Genomic DNA, 16049 nt, shown 5'->3' with positions numbered 1-16049 from the left:
AAAATGAAGTCAGAGGTAAAAATTATATATATATATATATTTAAAAATACAGACTCAGACATGCAGTGTAGGCAACAGGGAAAAGAAAGATGGAATAAATTACAAGGGAGGGCAAACAGATACGAGAAAGTGAGAAATCACATGAAGGAAATGAAGTGAAATAGATAAGAATGGACGAAAGAAAGAAAAAACACCTTCTGTCTGCGTGCTTTCATCCTGAACATCTTTGTGTCTGAGTGTCCCTGGATCACTGTGTCAGCAGTTCTCATTACTATACATGCTGAGGACATCAGAGATCTTACCAAGTAGCCGGTAAAGCATCCTCTGTCTGCGTGCGTTCAAGTAACAACAGACGGCAAACATAAACAGCGGGAGAAAGAGATTCTCACAAATGAGCATGGAATCACTGAGGCGCTTGAAACACCTTGACACTCACACATATGTCTGTTTTCTAAGCGTCCTAAATTAGGCACATGGATTAAATTTGTACGTGCAGGAAGATTTAGTTGATTCTGGATTGAATTTTAGGCAGAACAAGTCCAGTCAGTTTCATCTAGTCTGCCCGAAGTGCTGAAATAAAGCTAGGCAATTTGTAATAAAAGTAAATGAGTCATATTAATGGGCAATTAAGCTGCATGTGAGCATTCTTAATGCCCACTAAACCAATTAAAGTGTACAAGGAGGTACCTCAGTTTGGAAAAAGAGTGAATTAATATTTAACAAGTTATCAGCCTGAACACCAGAAAAGAAACGTAGTGTAGTAGCTGTACTAGGTAGCCAGGTTCTGAGGAGTAAATTAGTTCCACTCCTTATAATTAAGACAATAGTAAATGATTCCTATTTCCACAACAGGCTCGCTGGCAAAAAGTAAGTACATTTATTTATTTAGCGCCTTTTGAAATCACAAAGTGCTTCCAACCAAACAAAACCAACAATGGCAAAAAAAAAATTGAATGAAATAAAACAATAAAATGAAATGAAATTCTACCCAAATGCCAATTTTAAAAGATGAGTCTTCAGCTGCTTGTTGAATGAGTCCACTGAGCCCACTGATCATAGGCTTCTAAAAAGTGGGGCACAGATTACGGAGCCACTGATGAGTCTCGCCCGTGACAGATATCTGATAGCTTGTTTGTCAAAGTGTGCCGAGTAACTGCCTAATGTATAAATAAAGGTATGACTCATTCTTAATCAGCTCATTTCTCAGGTGACCTTGTCTGAAAAGAAATTTGCCTCCAAATGTGATTTCAAGTGGATTGTTAGTCTTAATAAGAGCAGGTTATGTTAAGGTTTTATGAACTTTGCCCCCAGCCGTACAACCCAAACACTACAGGCGGATGATGGTGCAAATATGTGTAAGACTTTCAGTGATTGTCAATGAGTCAGACACACTATGGTGGGTTTGAGTCATAATCAGTCTTATTCAGCAAGGATATACAAGCACCATGAACTTGACCTTGTGCAGCAGAGCTGGTAACCAAGTATAGCACAGAATAGCTGACAGCTGATGCAAAGCAATTGAATGCATAATAATAATAAGAGTGGGACACAACTTGGCCTCATTCAGCCGCATTCCCACCAGAGATTTCATATTGACCTCGTATGACCTGGAAAAGCAATATGTCAACCTTTATACTCCACTGAATTTTTAATATTGCCCAGAAAAGCCTTAGCTTGAGGTGCATTGCTTTAAACAGCTTTTGAATTAAATGTGAGCCCTTACTGTTGCGTGTGGTGCCATGTTTTACAAAAACCTGCGCTTTTATCCACCTGTGTCCATCGTCAAGGCTGTATCCAGCCTGGAATTACTGCTTTATTCAGAGCAGGAAATTAACTTGAGTTTATTCAGCCCATTTCCAGGCACTCAGATTATGTCCCGCACTGGACTGGAAAATCGTGTCCTTGCAGATACTCTCAGGGTAAGACTTACAGTCACAGGCATTATCTGCCTCAAGGAATCCCAGCATTTAATATTCACCATCATAGCTATAAATGGCACTGCCATGCACATAGATAAACTCTGGGTTATCTCTCAGTATGACATTCACCATACTGTAACAAGTACCAATCACACTGTACTTTATCAGCAAAAGGTCCATTTTAAAACAGAATAAGATTTTAATTGATGAAAGGGTAGACATGAATATTTAAAATAAATGCTTTTATGGACTTTCTAAAACTTTGTAGTCTTTTTGCAACAAAAAGAAAGAAAAGAACAGCATGCAAAAGCACATCCAAAGAAATCCAGGCCCTGTTGACAGATATGGTTTAAATGAGGCTCCTGTCCTAGCTGTCTACATGTCACCTTATATCTCCCAAAAGGTTAGGAACGGCATTGAGTAAGATGATGTAGATATCTTTATTCTACTCGGTAATCTTGATAGCAACAAAATTCCCATTCCTGAAAGCAGAGTTGTTTGCATAGAGCAGGACAGTTTCGAGTCTGATATCTCAGCTAGTGTTATGGGACATAATCTGATTTATCACACTATATCCAGCTAAGCTCAAAGATATCTCCATCAAAACATCAAAATAGATTTGGTATTAGTCAGCCAAAGTACACAGTCCTGACATGGTGCAGAGGCAAGATGACAGAAGATAATATTCTGGATTAACCTGCTTGAATAATACTTCTCCAAAAGCAGAAAGCGCATATCACAAAATATCAAACAGACACAAAAAGAGACAACACACCACCTAACTCTAATATTGCCACCTATAACTGGAAAAACCCCACTTCCACTCGCTATCTATTTCTCAAAAAAGCTCAAAGATATACTTTGGATTTGCATGTCATTAAGACACAGCATTTTTTATTTAGACATTGTCTTTATGTTTCTATATGTATTTCTATATCTGAAGTTCCCAGGACTAAATGATAGAGTGACACAAGAGACAAGAAAACTGTACTTCATATTTTGAAATAAGTGAAAAGAAAAATCATCACTATAAATATAATATAATAAAATATAATAAATAAATAATTAAGGGAAACTAAGAAAAAATCTCAAGTGACATTTCCAGGGCAGCAGGATTGTAGCTAAAGCTCATTTATTGCATTCTCGAGATTCTCACTCATTCTCCTGCGCTTTTATCCCTGTATGAAATATTTGCTCTCTTGCTGTGATTGTTTTGTGTTGTTTTTTAAAGTTAATATTTTAAATAATTACTGTCAAAACATTATAAATCCTTTAGGAAATCAAAGGATGTAGTTTCAAACAGAATAACTGTCTTTAATTTTCCTTTCAGTTTACAGAATATGGCTGGCAGCTGAGGCAGGTTGCTCCCTAATATAAGGAAGCATCATTCTCTGGCTGACAGAATACATCTTTTGGAGGGAATGTGGAAAGGTGACACAAAATCACTGTAAATTTGTTTACAAGCACACAATGGAGGTAAGCAACACCTCTTCTGTCATCTTATATCTCCTACTTCTGTCAAATTACACACAACCTGAAAAAATGAACGCTACTTTGAGTTCATTTCATCTAAAGCACCAAAATACACAACCTTTATGTAACTCCTAACTTCTGCCTGCTGATCAAGGGCAAGTATTGACACCAAACTGACTCCGAGACACCAAAATGAAGCGGCCAACGTGTCTAAACTAGAAAATGTGAACTACATGGACATGAGTGTAATCGAATGCATGGGGGAAACTAAGAGCTCTGTTTAGCAAGAGTTTTCGAGTCGCAGGGACATTTCTTCCAGGAGTCACCAAAAGTAGCTGATTGTGGGGCTTAAACCAAAAGAAATCCAGCAGTGTGCACTTCTTCTGCACCTAAGGTCCTTTAGTCCTCATAGACATGCTCCAATGGGGAACTCTGCAATGTATGTTACATTTTATGAACTGCTACTGCTGTCACGACTTGCCCGTGAGTGACTTGACGGTATGCTATTTTTAATTTTCAGTGCTGCTCTGCTCTGTCAAAAAATGACAGAAAGCCTACATCCTTCCAACGCTGTTAAAAGAATGATGGAAAATAAAGTAAACAGATACAGTCGGGTCATGTACTTGCATCTAAGAGTGAGTACCCAGCACTGAGGACAGTCCAAGCATTCACTACTGGAGGGCATTCTCCTCTGACTTGCTGGTCTGGGAAAACAGTGCCAACTCAGTCTAGGTCCAACCTCGAAAAAGCAGCGTGCTGGCTGCAAGCTGGGTCTTCATCACTGGCAGCTTTTCTTTCTCTAACCTTGCACTGAAGGCCAGCGTCTCTTCACTCCCTGTGTTCTGGCTCTGCTGCAGATCAATTAGCTTGAGACAGCTGTCATTTCAATTAGGCTGTACAATGCAGTGCCCGACTGCTTATCTCAGAACCGTTTTCTCCTTAACTGGATTGACACACATCTTACTATTTTTTTTCTTCTATTTTTCAAAAGGGGAAACATGATGTTCAAAATGTTATCTCTGTAAAACTATAGCAAAAATCGAAATGGGCTTTGCAGTGTTGATGGTGACGTTAGACACATTACCTCTGCAATCGTAGGAAACTGAAAAAAGCCGGGCATGGCTGGGAATGGGACTTTATATTAAAGCGGGGGTAAAAAGAAAACAGAAGTAAGTGAATATAATAAAAGCTGTCAGTGAAATGATTTACTGAGCCCTTATCAGATTAATAATCCAAAGCGAATCACAGTATTGAAGAATAGCATTAATGATATCACTTAACTACACTGTGCCTGTAGCAAGGAAGCCAGTGTTCATGCGCTAATGACACGTGTGTGTGTTTGTGTCTATAAAATCACTGCTTTATAATCTTTTAACTACCAGACAATCACAGATTTGTCTGTGATAAAATCCTAGTCCTCACACATATGTCTATGCTTATACCAGGCAAGTCATGTGTGTGTGTATGTGTGTGTCTATGTGTACTCATGTGGGGCATGCCTGTCCGTGTCTGTGCGTGTGTGTGTAGCAGATTTATCTTTGATAAAACCCCAGTCTTTAGAGGGATTATCAGCCCATTCCCAGACAGCAACACGCTCTGCATTTATGGAGGTAATAAGTTGATCCATAATAGACAGACAACCAGACAGCTAAAGGCTGTTATTGGAAATTGTGTCCCCCATATCTATACCTGGGCATAGATGAAAGAGGGTTGGAAAGCAATATCTTCAGAGACAGTCAGACCTGCTGTGCAACACCTCGTGCGAGCTATCATCCGGTGAATTTTGATTTGGCGCTTACCTTTATGTATTGACTGACTCGTCACGCTACTGTTTGTGGTGTGGTTTTGCCTCTACTAAAATCCCAGAGTGCAAACGTACAGCGGCTGCCAAGTGTAAGCACACAACGTGGCACGACACAAGACATCAGCACGCAGACTCAAAAATAATTTAGCTAAATGTTAGTACTCTTTTATTTAATGTTTCAGAGATCTTAAATTGCCATTTGAATCAAAGCTATTTTCACTGAAACCAATCCGGGTGTATTTTAGTGAGATTTCACTCACTTTAATGTTATCTGACACCCATTTGTCGTTGCGTGACTTGAGCGTTTAAAAGTAGGGCAAAACCGGTGAAAAGGTCGCACGTTTGTGGATGCAGGCTGTTGTTTCCTGGTCAGAGCAATAAAACTTTCTCTGCCATTATTATTTCCCAAAACAAACCCTTTGTTGATAATGAGCTCATAGCTTAACTTATGGCTGCTTCTCTCACCACAGGCATGGTGACAGAATTACTATAAACTGAAGAAAGGCTGGTATAAAGAGCACAATGATGCTTGCTATCTGCATTATCCTTGTCTTTTTTATCTCTCTTTCTAACTCTTTTTTCCCCTCTCAGTCTGGATCTCTATTTCCTTTTTTCCCCTCCTGTCTTCTCTGCCCATCATTTACCCCCATGTCTGTTCTTTCTGCTTCATCTCCCTATGTTTCCTCTCTATCTCTCCCTACGCTCCCTTCAAATGCTCTGCCTTGTGCGCAGTCATAAAGAAATAATTTATTCCTGTCCCCCAGTGCTGGTATGTATTAGCATGCCAGCAGAGCACGTTAACTTATCTCTCGGCTACAGGCGCTGAGTGGTAAAACTAAGCTCTGATAGTTTGCAACAGGATGACCACAGAATGCCTGTAGCTCGGAGAATTAGGGCTGTCGTCATGATTAGTAATGGTGGGCCTGTTTTACTGCACTGTAATTCACTGAACTGTACCAACTGTATGACTCAATGATATGCAAAAAAGGACTATCAGCCCAAAATCGGCTGGTGGAGAAAATGAAAAGATTATTAACTGCTGCTGTTTTTGACAACCAGCCCATCTCAACCAATTCTGTTCTTTTGTTAAGGCGCGCAGAACATAACACATACAAAATCTGTTTGAGCGGCTGTTGCGCTCTGAAGGTCCAACTCAAAATTTGTTTGGCCATCTGTCAGCGCTAGTATCAGAGCATCAGACAGTACATATGAGACTGTAAAAATAGCATGAATTAGATAAAGCGCAGTGTTAACATACACAGTTAAGGGTCGACAGTGTGTAGGCATCACATGCTGCATAAACAGATTGGGCCTTAAGTGGCATTTGTTGTCATTTTGTTGCTTAATAAACCAGAAAACACCAGCAGCGTACACATAAATTTATTATAGGGATTTTATGTGAGCCACTATCAGCTGCATTTCCCATAACCTCCATACAGCGAGCGGTAAAAAATAAACCTGATAGCTTTCAAGAGGCCCAACCACACAATGTCTAGGAGAATTAGGCTCATTGTAGTGATTAGTTACTCTGGGCCTAATGTTGTATTCTAATCTAATGCACTTTGCATAGCATGAGTCGGGTTTACAGACATGCTGTGCATTATAAATGGATAGAAACAATGTAGATGTAAGAATGCTGGCATCTCCGGGATGAGAATCTAAGGTAATACATTGCTCCAACTCTGCAGTACAAAGCGTGGCTCTTATTAGACTTCACTTCCAGGCAGAGAATGAGCTGCATTTTAGTGTAACAACAAACAAGGATGGATAAGCGATTATAGTGACACAGATTTAGTTGTGCATATGGCGCATAGAAAAAGAGGGTGTTAAACCATTCCCCACTTTAATGAGCAGCTTAGATGGATATTGAGACTTCAGAACTGAGAGATGGCACAGATTGCTGCGTTAATGTCATCCTGTGTAACTCAGTGGATTAGGTTTAGATTTGCAGCTCCCACTAGGGCGACCGCATACAAGAATGTATCCTCTCATAAAGAGTCCACTGAATGGCAAATGCTAAGAAAACTGCCCCGCACTTGATAACAGCATTACTGATAAGCAATGTAATTAAGATGCACAGAGTGGAGCATGCTGTATTGTGGGAAAAAGCACCCCAGTGCAATCTCTATTAAGAGCCAAGTGCCGGGCATGTCATAATGATTATTTATTATAACCCTGATGTGTCTGTTTTACTCACTATTTCATTATCTGAGTACTGGATGCAACTGCACAACTCAAATTCACTATGTCACATGTAAGAGCTACAGAGTTATGAGTGCAGCTTAATATGCACTTCCTGTTCATTTATATGTTACATTGCAACGTTGATATGATTTGTGTTAAATAAAGCTTCCATATCTCAGAGTCCAATTTGCCATGCTCCCTCTTCCTCCCTCCCTCTATGTCTGTCTGTGTGTGTTTGTGACTCATCACCACCCATATTGTGCCACTGACCTATATCTGCCCTACCTGTGTGTCACACTATCGACTGACCTTGATTCCAACTGATCTACTCACTTCCAGACAGTGACGTGAGTCTTTAGCACAACACCAGCAGGAAGCAAGTAAAATATTTCTCTTCCAGTCAATTCCACTGGTTACAAGAAGAAAAAAGTGAGTAATGTGATTAAAGCCGACAAAAGCATTGTCAGGGACCCGCATGTCTTTTAGTAACTAATTTGAAATTTCGAACTGATTTAAGGGATATTATCGAGGTAATCTTCTCCAATGATTCTTTGCATTTTAGCCTTACTTTCAATAATTTAGTATACATTAACGATGTTATTTGGCTGGATTTTATTCTTCTTTATAATCTTATTTAATAGTATCTCAGAGGCTTTTGGCAAATCATTTTTAAAATGTTATCTTATTGCTCTTTGCATGTTTAAAATGATAAACAACTCATTTCTGAGCAGACACGGTAGATTAACATCAGAACACATAGCCAAGAGCCACATCCCTGTATCTCTGCCTCTCTCTCTCCCGTTCTCTGCTGCAGAGTAATGCATGGTGAAAATGTGATGCTGCAGGACCATGTGGGCTACCATGCACAAAGCGACTGGAAGGTGGAGCTTGGATGCTTACAAGTTCCACTGTACACTCTCATTGGCTCTCAATGACATCATTGATAAGGGGCTGCAAAGAGAGAGAAAGGAGTGACTCTCCTCTCTCCCTCACACTCCTGTATAGTAGAATGCAAATGCAGGTTAAGAAGGCCAGTTGAATAGCTTGTGACTCTTTTCTGACTCTAAGAGATTCGTCTGAATTAGTTGCTGCTAAAGCATTAGGCGAAATACAAAACTGCCTTCTCCATCGTAGGATGGTCTCGCTCTCGCCTGACCCTCGAATGAACTGAGCATTTGAAGAAAGATTTCTCTTTCTACAGAACATTTCGCAACTGATGAATGCTGTGGATCACAGTGCGTGCAAATTATGCGACTGTCACGCAATCGTAAGTGAAACTAACTATCAGTGTTAAAACTGATCAGACCGTGGACACTCAAATTTGGCCCAAAAGTGTTCTTGGGCTTTATAAAAGATAACTGAAGTCAAATCAGATGAAACATGCACTCCGACTATGACACAATGATGCTGCTGTGCTATGCCGAGACCATGCACAGATAAAACTAAACTAAAATATAAACATGTCATGAGGTAGGGACTCTACTACTACTGAACTGTACAAACTGCACATCATCAGATGAACTTTTAGCTCATTATTTTACAATACAGACTAGTGGTCATGTGCAACAAACTTGGACTAAACGTCCAGCTTCATTAAGGTGCTTTGGGCATTTCATGGTTATTCACTGTGTTATTAAAAAAATGTCCCCGTGCATAACAAGTGTGGAATACAAAAAGACATTGCGAGAATTGCAAGTTTACAGTATTGGTAGTCATCATTGTTTAACCATGCCAAAATTATCTTAGTTTCTCAGGGGCAATGACTAATGACTGGCATGATAAGACAAGCTGGTTGCCTCAAAATAATCTTTTATCAACTGTATATTGATTTTAGCTTTAAGCCTAAATAATATATGGCATTACAAATAAACTCAGATTACAGTACAAGGGCAACACAACGCCTTACAAAATACAGCTGATGACAAATGTAGCTGGAAAATAGTGTGTGTGTGTTTGTGTGTCCCTGCGTGTGCTAGGGATTTCACACATGTACCAGCCCTGCAAACAAGTGGTTGAACAAGTGCCACATACCATCTCCCACTAAAGAGTAATATTACCTACCCATTCTGGGGGCTGAGAAGGATCAGGAAAGCAATATCCTGCTATCCCAAGGACTTTGGCCCAGGACGCGTCTTGTATTGTGGCATTCTACATGCACATCTTTTATAATCCTCAAAGTATCTCCATGAGGTTTAGATTTCCAAGTGTGCCTAAAACACAATCCGACTGGCGCTGCTGCTGCTGAAGTCTAAATCCTCATGAGATAAGTCTTCATGTTCATCCAGAAGAAAAGTGAACAGTCTCTTAATCCTTCATTTCATCTTAAAAATGGCTTGATAGGTGAATCTGTACATCTTCCGTGTGTTTTTTTTTCTACACATCTTTTTTATTTTCTTAATCCATCAGAAGCAAGCACTGTACTGGTTAAATTGCTTAAATTCCCACCTAAGGACAGTGCCCAGACAAATAAAAAGAAAAAAGAAAAAAGGTTAAAGGCATTGCAGTCAGTCAAAGCTACAGCACATTTTTCTCATTCAAATGGAATCCCAGTCTAAATCATATTAAACTCGTACTTTAGGAGTGAATAAGCAGCGTAAAAGTGTGTGAATGAACTGTATGAGTCAAATTTGTTTTTAGAAACTTTTAAATATATATATTTCTTTATATAGAATAACAAACTGATTTGGTTTCAAACCACATGTAAATCCTGTAGGTGTGAATTCTCCCCTTTGCTGAATAATGCAAAGTTTAAGGGTAGAGCTACTCCACTGTGGAATGCTTCAAATCCACACAAGTTGTTTGGCCACACCTTCACAACATAAAGAAAGTTTGTTTGTTTTTAAATCGTGTCCACTTTATTTTTTTAAATAACGAGGAAAAATAATTAAAAATGAAGGTGGAACTTAACAATAAAACTCAATAAACAATAAAAAGTATTTACATTCCCGGGTATTTGCTTCTTTAAAAGAAAACAAGGCAAATAAAAGCTATTCAAACACTTTGAAATACTAGAATTAAACAACATAATTAAAAAATATATATCACATAAATTTAACTTTGCAAGTTTGAAAAAGAAAAGAAAAAGTTGTTTCCTGGTGGATCTGCGCTCCTTTCTGCTAGCTTTCTTTGTATGGACTGAGAACAAAGGAGCCTTTACAGTAGCCTAACAAAGACGCTGCAGCGACTTATACCTGTTGATCTATTTCCAAATAAACTCTAACAAGTTTCTTAAAGATTTTCAAGACGAGCTCGCTTTAGATTCACGTCATTGCATCTTTTTTGTTGCCTATAAACATCATTTCTCATTAGTGGGAAAAAAAAGTTTAATTCTGTGTTACCGTTTCTTGTTTCTTGGAGACTTTACACCTGATTGCACTGCGCGGAATTCCCATGGTGCAGAAAGACAACTTCGCAAGAACGTAAACACAACAGTCATAAAACTACTGCACTAAGAAGGAAAAAAGAAGTATTTACAAACTATCCATCAGCCAACTGTGATTTTTCTCGCGTGCGTAAAAAGGTCCTTTCCTCCGCAAACTTCTGACAGGCTTTGTCTTGTGTCGCAACATCCTCGAGAGACAAAAAAATACAGCAACCCCACAAACTCTGCCTCAACTCCATGAAAGCTCCCTGACAATTGCTTCTAAGTAGCACAAGTTGAGTGTTAATGAGCGTTATGGAGATGCGTGTGTGAGCATCCCCCTCAAGTTCTCTCCTCAAAGCGACCCGCATCAGACAAAGGAACAGGGGACCGCTCCTCTCGCTCCCTCTCTCTCTCTCCTTCCTTGCTGCCTCGATTTCTCTAGCTCTCTCTCCCTCTCCCTCCTGCTTTGTGCTCAAGTTTGAGCGCTGACGCACCAACTACAGCCGCAACTTTTAACTGGGAATAAATTCCAAAAAATCGCTCGAGGATTGAAAGCAAAGACAGTGTGCCGCTTGGAGACAACTCACCTGGGCAGTCGGCTTCCTGTGCGCGCGCTGCTGTCGGTTGTAGGGAAAAAAAAAAGTTTGAGAGGGCACATCTAGCTTTGTGTTGTGGAGTCCCCCTTTGTCTACACGTGTGATAGATGGATGGGGCTCTTTTTTGGCCGCGCCTAGTTCATTTCGCTCTCCAAAGAGTCCCGCCCTCTCAAAGTCAAACAACTATGCACAAAACAATGTACACTGTGGATCCGTGCGAGTGATAAAGATCACGGTGTTGGGTTCTATCATTATACTTATTATTACTATTTTACTTTATTTAAACACACTAACTCCCCAAAAGTTTTTTTTTTTACAAAGCAGCTAATTATGTCTGTCTGTGTCGTGGGATATCTATTTATTCTTTTTACCCAAATTTTTTTCTTCTTGCGTTTGTTTATTCATTAAAGCCTCTTTGTGGCACTGGCTTGCAAGGTGCTCTTCACTGAGCATTCTCTCTCTCTCTCTCTCTCTCTCTCTCTCTCTCTCTCTCTCTCTCTTTCGTTCAAGTCGCAACCAAAAGAAACCCTCATAAAACTGTCACACTAGAAAATCTTTGCTTCCGAAATACTTTTTTCCTCCATTCTTCTTGTCTTTTGGCTGGCTGACAAAAACTTTCCTGTATCCTCCGCGTGGAGACAACCATTGTGTCTGGATAGCAGTAGCAGGGGAACAAAGAAAGAGACCAAAAAAAGGGGGGAAATGATTTTTATTTTTATTTTTATTTTTTTTAATAAAGAATGAAGTGGTGTGTGTATATCAGTAGCTCTAGACTTGTAATGACGGGGATCCGCTGTGCTACTGCTACGTCAAATCTTATGCAAAAGCTTTATTTTGAGTTTGGAGAACAGTAACAGTGATACACCAAAACATGCGTAAATAGAATATTTAGACATCTTTGCACCCTGTAAATACATAAATATTTATTCATTTATTTAATTAATTAATTTGATTAAGTTCATTTACATGAGCAAACTTTCTAGTTTTTATAACTTAACTTGAAATTTTACTTAACCACTACCTTAACATCAGTTACTCTTTGTTGTATAACTCCTTCCAATAGGAAATGTAAATCTGTATGGATGTCGTGAGAAATAAAAAAATAAATTAAAGGAGTTTCAGAGTTTCAGGCTTTTTTTTCATTAGGAAGGCTGCTTTTGGTACTGCAGTCGGTGAGGGTGGTGCTGGTAATATTACATGTGGGTGTGCTGGAAGGAGGGGGAAGAGGGAGATGAGCAGGGGCAGGGAAGAAGTCATAATCACGTCTCCCTTCTCCCAGTTATGTGCAGCTCTTTGTCCCGGCTGTAACGTTTGTAACGGCTGTAAAGGAGCACGCAGGACAACAGGAAACATTCAAATGCAAATACATGCAGTGACAGTGATTAACCACACTGCTGTTCACAGGCAGAAGAAAAAGCCTCTGTGGCTCTGCCTATTGGACCTGACCTGGGTCCTGAAAAAGCAGCGTACTAGTCAATACTGCTTTTGTGTGTGGCATTCTTTGTGTACACCGGTTTCCACAAGTGTGTGAGTGAATGCATTTTGGGAACATCTAGACACAGCCAGTTAGGTAAAAACTTAAAAACTAAAGATAGCCGACAACACCACTACTGTGTCCTTCATTTATATGCCATACAAATACAAATAAATAATAAAAGGAAGGAGCTACTCCTCACGGAAATCTGTGTATTAACAGCGACTATAACAAATGGTATTTGCACATCAATAATTGGGGGGGGGGGGGGGGGGGGGGTGTAAATCACAGAAAGCAGATAAATAGTCATATAGTCACATCACCACAGCAACACCATCTACCCCCTTGGGTTTAGCTCAGGATGGATATATTATATACAGACAGACAGACAGACAGAGATACAGTCATACCTCTCTCTGCCCCTCCGGCAGAGCTCTTATCCCCCCCCCCTGCTGTGGTTTTACTGGGCCACTGACTCCAGCAATCAGCCTGTTCTGCTCCACTCTGCTCTGCCCTGACTGCTGCCTGCACATCTCCCACTGAGGAGTCAGCTGAGCCAGGCATGAGACTGCACACTGAACAGGCTACATACAGCTTAGAGGAGCTTAACACACACACAGACACACAGAAGTGCTGGAAATCTTAAGAAATTTGCAAGATTATACCAAACAGTACAGATATTATTGCTTCACAATCATGAGGACATTAAGATATGAAGTATGCAGTGGGTGCTAAAACTGGCAGCTGAAATAACTGTTTATTTGCAGTGTAAGGTTAGTTTTAAAACACGACTAATTAAGCTGCTATAAAATGCATATATCTGCATTTCATTAAGGAGATAGTTAGCAGTCGTATCATGATATCCACTATGGATTTATGCACTTGTACACGTTCACTTTGTTTCCACAATCATTGCAGATTTGTTTTTTATACATCTACTCCTCGTTTATTTAAAAGTAGACGTCAGACAGTGAAAAAGGGCATCAAGATGCATCTAATTACGACAATAAAAATAACTGATAACTCCTAAACATGCTGGTGTTTTTACCATACATAACAGTTTCACAAAACCAGTTACACTAATAACCATGGAACACTTACAGTAATTTAATAAAATAAACTGTTATGCAATAAAACCAGTCGCTGTGGGCTTCGAGCTGCATCGTCTGTTGTGTTAAAGTATCTGACAGAAGAGAAATAGCAACAATTAATAATAATAATAACAATGATAATAATAAATTAAACCATTAATATTTGAGTTAAGTATACAGTCTCTTGCCTTGTTATCAAAAAATACCCATGTCATGTGGTATGATGCACATGCCCGCACACACACATGCACACACACAGACACATCCGCATACTGTAGACAGACATGCTTGTCAGCTACGCTGGAGGGCCCTTGGCTGACTGCTGCTAAAACAGCCCTTCCCCCACAATAAGGGTCTGTCTGGGAGAGGGGGAAGGGAAATCATGACTGAATCAAGTCTGAATGCCAGCGTAACGGCACAACAGGCTGGAATAGAATAGAATAGACATATCTTGGATGAAGATAATTATGTATTCAGTAATGAGCCGCCTTCATTCAGTCACTTAAGGTGGTCTCAGTATGTGTGTGTCTTTGATTAATGACGTAAATAAGCAGTGTGCTATTATATAGAAGAAAAAAGGTGCTTAGGCAAACCTGCCCTAACTGCTTGAGGCATATTTTGGTCAGTTGCAATGGTGTAGGATCGCTTTTCATGATCAGTTCTTGGCTTGGGTGTGTTCTCTTTAATGTATTATCCAGGGGAGGTTTGAAGGGGAAATAAAGGAGGGGTGCAGCAGGCAATTCATATTTTCCTTTTCAGGTTGTATTCTTGCATCATCTTTCTAACAGTTTTCCGGTTACCAGGTTGTTTTATTAAATATTCAGGGATAAAGAGCGTTCTGTCCATTCAATGCTATCTCTTCTGTTTTTTATTACTAAAGAAATTCACGTGAACTCCAGAAGTAACATTGTAGCAACACCAAAAGATACTCTGAGGTCGTTGTTAATCGTCATGATTTAGCGCTGCTGGGAATACGACTTGTGTATTCTGTTCGATACGCGTGACGCTAAACTATTTTCTGCTTTGACCCAGTAGCAGCGTGGTTTTAAGTTATGCATAATGCATTAGAATTTTAAACTCTAGAGGCATAAATCAATTTTACATGTGTGCTTGAACAGATGGGTGCAGCCTTCATGCGGTTTCTTGGTGATGTGTAAATATAATAAAAACAGTAAATACAGAAAAAGGTCATGTCATTTATACAAAAAATTAAAATAAACAAATCTACACGTTTGAATATCTGATGTAGACTTGAATCCTAACATAAAGCTTCCATACCACTTAACTCCAGCATCAAACTTATGTCACAAAGGGGTTAAGAGCATCGCCTTTTAAGCTTTATTTACAGAATAAAGTGGATAGTGACTCTAGGGATGCTGACACCTGCTACAAAACTCTTTCCAAACCAAACCATCCCATTTTGTGGTGACTAGAATTTAAAGTGTGTGTGCTTTTTTTGAGCTGCGACAGTTTTCAGAAAGTTTCCTATATGAATGAGGCATTTACACCGCATTAAGAGGAAACTTAAATAAAAGTCCCTGCGATGTGCAGACATGGATAATATAAACTGACTTAATGTGCAATTGTCACAGTGGCTGAGAAAGTTTACAACACAATATTTGAATAATTCTTCGCTAAACCACTTTTCTTTCACACTGCAGACCTCACAACCATTTTTGCTTGCCTCTTAAAATTATGTAAATAATAGTTTTTTTGGTGGGGGAGCGTGTTGCCACACCGCTGGAGTGGATTTCCCCAAAAGCAGTTAATGCTCATTACTCAAGACAGTTTTTATAAGTTATTTTGAGCACTTAAGTTATTTTCAGCCCGCATCGCAAACGTTTGCTTTCAGTTGTCCATTTCTCCCCAAGTAAACCATGGCTTGATTAACTTGGGGAGAGAAGAATAGAAGAGCCAATTAAAAGCAGCTGAAGTGGTGAGTAAAAAATCTTCATCCTCTTATAGAAAACACTTAACAACATATAATGTAATAATTAAACACAGTTTGGACAACTACTGTTAGGAGATGAACTTGGAACATAATAACACAAATGTATCATGTCTTGGGTATTTGTGGCATTGAAAGAGAGATTAAAAATCAAACAAATAAACAACACTCATGAATAAAGAAAAAAGCTGTTGAG

At 39.4% G+C, this 16049-nt stretch overlaps 1 long non-coding RNA gene across 4 annotated transcripts in view; it reads right to left on the bottom strand.

Moving 5' to 3' along the window:
- The window catches only part of LOC309716883, a 156756-nt gene extending 144957 nt beyond the window's left edge, over positions 1 to 11799 (bottom strand). For all 4 annotated transcript variants that reach the window (XR_014279531.1, XR_014279532.1, XR_014279533.1 and 1 more), the window contains exons 1-2: positions 11332 to 11799; positions 9442 to 9825 (exon numbers count right to left, since the gene is read on the bottom strand). This is a non-coding gene — a long non-coding RNA (uncharacterized lncRNA). The remainder of the gene's footprint in view (positions 1 to 9441; positions 9826 to 11331) is intronic.
- Between the last annotated feature and the right edge of the window lie 4250 nt (positions 11800 to 16049).

The sequence above is a fragment of the Aulonocara stuartgranti genome (assembly GCF_965226115.1).
Source record: "Aulonocara stuartgranti genome assembly, chromosome: 11".
Taxonomy (NCBI): Eukaryota; Metazoa; Chordata; class Actinopteri; order Cichliformes; family Cichlidae; genus Aulonocara; species Aulonocara stuartgranti.
Note: the sequence above shows the minus strand (reverse complement) of the source record. Positions and strands in the feature narration are given on the sequence as shown.